At 37.3% G+C, this 4442-nt stretch overlaps 1 pseudogene; it reads right to left on the bottom strand.

The window, feature by feature from the left end:
• Window positions 1-571: 571 nt before the first annotated feature.
• Window positions 572-1808, bottom strand: LOC114690570 (annotated as a pseudogene).
• Between the last annotated feature and the right edge of the window lie 2634 nt (window positions 1809-4442).

The raw sequence follows: 4442 nt of genomic DNA, 5'->3' as shown, positions 1-4442 counted from the left end.
TGAGGCATGACCTTGCACATGTTGGACAAGTCCTCCACTAAGCTATACCCTAGCCCTTGTTTTTTTGAGACAGAGTCTCACTATGTAGCCCAGGCTGGACTAAAGCTTGTGATCCTCATGCTTCTCCTTCTCAAGTGCTGCTACCACAAATTTTAAACACCTGTAACTCCTACAAATCAAAAGTCAATGATATACTTCATCATAACACATTATAAAATGTATCTCTCATAAAAATTCATTTTTCAAAGACCTGATAACTCAATAGCTGACAACTGGATCCACAATGATAAAGTTGTATCTAAAATGACTTTAAATAAAGCAATTCCAGAGTGGCACTAGCAGGGAGGGAAGGCACTTTGGCACTACCAATGCCAACTTCTGCAAGAACAGACAGATACTAAAAGCATGAGAGTTCAAAGGAGGGCCATTTATCTATGTGGATTACCAACAGCTAATGATGCATTCAACTGGAGGTCTATCCTCAAGGTACACAGTTGTTAATTGGCCTACTATACCTTAGGGCTTTCCTTCCAAACAGCTAACATAAGACCACAGCCATTTAAAAAATCTTTTAGGTATTTTCAATGGTTTCTGAATTATTTGTAGGAAGCTCTGGTTTATTTGTATAGAGTTTGATGTATGTGTCCACCATTAGATCCAGATCACTTTTTATATCAAAATTTATGTTAAGCAAAGCCAAATTACTTGACCTCTGGTCTGTCAAAGTGTTCTGCAAATATGCCTTGAGACGCTTTCATCCATTTTCATAGCGCTCTTTCTCAACTTTCATCACAGGGAGAATACATAGGACCTTCAGTAAGGCATAGACATTGGGAAAAGAACTTGATGTCAGGAAGAGGGAAGACTTCATAAATGGTGGATGGGAGGTCAATATCTTTCTGTGTTTCCACTTGATTCTCCAACAGTGAAGCTCAGCTGAGACTGTCAGGATTGGGTAGGTCACTTCTGTACATTTCAGCATGGAGCTCTTCTGAGGTTTTGAATTTGAGCTGCCCCCATCACTGAGGATACCGGAGATAGGCATTTCAGAGCTTTGAGGTGCTGTTCAGAGAAAATGTCTTTAAGTTCCTAAATAATGTGCTCCATTGTTAGAACACGGAGGGTGTCTTTATAACTCAGGTTCCACGTTACCTTGCTGTGCTCTCCGGAATTTCCCTGGGAGTTTCATTTGAGTGTCAAGTTTGGCTGCTAAATTTTTGGCTTCCTCAAACCAAAACTCATGATAAACGTCAATATTTTCCATCACTTCATTGAGTGAATGCAGTACTGCAGTCAAGCTTCTGGCTGCAAAGTAGACATCAGAAGTTTGTCCCTGGAGGTTCTTCCCAAAGGCCCTTGTAAAAGATAACACGTTTTTAAGATCAACAGTCGTAACAATGAAATCAAAATCTGTCAATGCACTACAGAGTACAAATGCTTGTCTGGCTATACAGTTATTCCACCTAATATTTATACCCTCTAAACATAAAACAAGCGCTTGTAGGAGATCCACTAAGATTTCAAAGGCATCATGCCTGTCTGTCCACTGGGAATGGCACTTTTCCTTCAGCTCTTTACTCCGCTCTTCACTGTTCTGAAAAAGAACAAAAATTACATTGTCAAGTTCTAAAAGCAGCTGTGGTGACCAGTGGAATAAAAGAACAGACTACCTTAATCATTCCTAAAACCATGGATACCCCTATCACAGGGACAGACTTCGCCAACCACGAATTTAAGGCACAGGAAGAGCGAAGTGTGTAGACAACCTGTGGGTATTTTTCTAAAAGTCTCAAAGCGACAACTTTCATTGTGTCAATATGGTGCTTTCTTAGAAAATCGTTGTGCTAGAAACCCCATCCAATGACTGAGGGAACTGGATGCCGAGATAGACATGCTAATGTGTATGGCAGATATCCCTGGAGGAACTAACCTTACACAAAGAACTACAGGCACCTAAGAAAGGCTGAGAGACCAAAATAATCTTCCCCAGGAAACAGCGCAGTGATTGGGAATCCAAAAAATAAATGGTCAGCATTGTGTGTGTGTGTGTGTGTGTGTGTGTGTGTGTGTGTGTGTGTAGTTAATGAAAAAAGAGACCATGAATTTGAATAACTACGAGTGTGTGCAGGGTTTGTAGGGATGAAAGGAAGGAGAGATTGATTATAATTTTAATGAAATAATTAAAAATAGAAATAAAATAAAAATCATAAAATTAAATAAAATATAAACTAACATTTTTTTCTCACTTGTGTATGTTTGTTTTGAAATTGTAGTGTTTATTTTGAAAATTGACTTGGGTGGATATTTGAATAATCATTACTCAAATCATTTCTCATTGTTCTTAATTGTGAACCTAATTATTTGTATCATTAAAAACCAGGAGTCAGTTATTGGAGTAATAATCTGAAGGATCAGAGAAGCAAAGGAGCAGCAAACAATGACTTCTTACATCTTTGGATCCACAAACTGGAAAGGGGTTGAGATCCTGTATCCACCTGCCTTATATTCCTGTCTGCACCTCCTGGTTGTTGGGATTAAAGACATGAGCCTCCCATGTGCTTGGATTAAAGGAATGAGCCTCCCAAGTGCTGGGTCAAAGGTGTGAGCCACCACTTCCCAGCTCCTATGGTTAACTAGTGGCTAATGGCTAGTGTCTGATCTCTAGACAAGCTTTATTTTTCAGAAACACAAACAAAATATCACACATGTAATGGAATAAGAATGCATTCAATCATGGAAGTGAATAGAATAGGTGTTATAAGTGCTCATACTCTCTTCTGTTATCAGGATTTATTGCTATTTCACTGCTAATGGGTTGCTCATGAATACAAGGTTCTGAGCACACTGAAAAACCAAATGTTTCAGTGCACTTAATAGTTTTGCTACTAAATTTTTGTTTTCAGTTGCTCACTCTCTCCTTTGAACTATTAACCCTGTGGTGCAAGCTTGTGTTTCTGTCTTTTAATAACATTCTCTGATTTGACAAAACAGCCTTTCTCTGTTTTGACAGTATCTGACTTTTTTTTTTGCTTTCATATGCACCAGCTGATGAAACTATTTGAAGCCTTAGTATAAGTATAAATAGCACATCCTGCTTACCCATGGAACAATGGTCCTTTAAAATATCTTGCTTATTTGGGTTATTGGTAAGAACTAGAGTAAAGTGATTTATGTGAAACTTTTATGACCTTTATTCTGATAAAATGTTCTTAATATTACTATTAATTTATATATCAACATTTGTTTAAGATAAATCAAAATTTAGAACTATTTTTGTAATTGAGAAACATAATATGAATACTTTTTAGGTAAAAATGTTTTATGTCAAAATTCATTATAATAAAGGATTGACAAATACTATTTGAATTTTTTTATAAAGTTACTGACACTTCACAGTAGACTGAGCCAGAGTCAGGTCATATAGCACTAACACTGTATATATCTCTTTCTGTAAACTAATTCAGCTACAAATGTTAATATTTAAAGTTAGAATATATAGATAATTGAAGATTAACTAAAAGGGAGATTTCATGATGCAGCTTCTATGTGAACATCATTTATTATGGGTGGAACTTTGTGGTGATTTAGCTTTTGGGGGGACACCCACTATCCTGTAAGCACTTCACTTTTCTTGGTAAACAAGCTGAATATGCTCACTGGTACCCCATGCTGCCTTTGAAGGAGTAGTTGTTTGGGTCTTTCATGGGGTCTTTTCTGGGATGAGTAGGCATTTGTTCGTGTCTCTCCAAGACAAGTTAAGACAATAACTGAAAGTCAGGGAAATTAACAAGCTTATTCTGAAGTCCATCCTGTAGAACCCAGTGCATGTATGGAATTGAGTTTACAGTTCCTTTCCAATACTATAAACACACACACACACACACACACACACACAAAAAAAAAAAATGTAAATTCCAATGAGAACTTAATGAATTCATTGTGAGGAACTGAAAATGGGTACAGAGACGGGTAAACTAATTTTACAAGTTTCAGTAGTACATTTTGAGGGATAAAATTACCATTGAGGAAACAAGAATCAAACATGAAATGATCTTTCCTTCCACCTCTCTATCCCTTCAGTGTTATTTTACAATTTAACTTCAAAATAAAACAATCTACATGAAATTATTTGAGTCTACTTTATTTAATCGTTATTTGTAAAAGTGAGAAAGTATAAATCATATCATTAGGGGGAAGGCAGGTGGCATAGTCACAGCAACATCTGATAAAAAGCATATGTAGCTTGTCCTGGAGGTGGTTCTGAGTTTTATAGGGTACTGTGGATATCACTCTATATAAATAAAACACTGATGGCCAATGACCAGGCAGAAAGTATAGGCGAGACAAGGAGAGAGGAGAATTGGGGGAACAGGAAGAAGGAGGGAGAGACACTGCAGCCACCGCCAGGACAAGCAACATGTAAAGACGCCGGTAAGCCACCA

The sequence above is a fragment of the Peromyscus leucopus genome, chromosome 16_21 (assembly GCF_004664715.2).
Source record: "Peromyscus leucopus breed LL Stock chromosome 16_21, UCI_PerLeu_2.1, whole genome shotgun sequence".
Lineage (NCBI taxonomy): Eukaryota > Metazoa > Chordata > Mammalia > Rodentia > Cricetidae > Peromyscus > Peromyscus leucopus.
The sequence above is the reverse complement of the archived record's forward strand: the minus strand, read 5'-3'. Positions and strand labels throughout refer to the sequence as shown.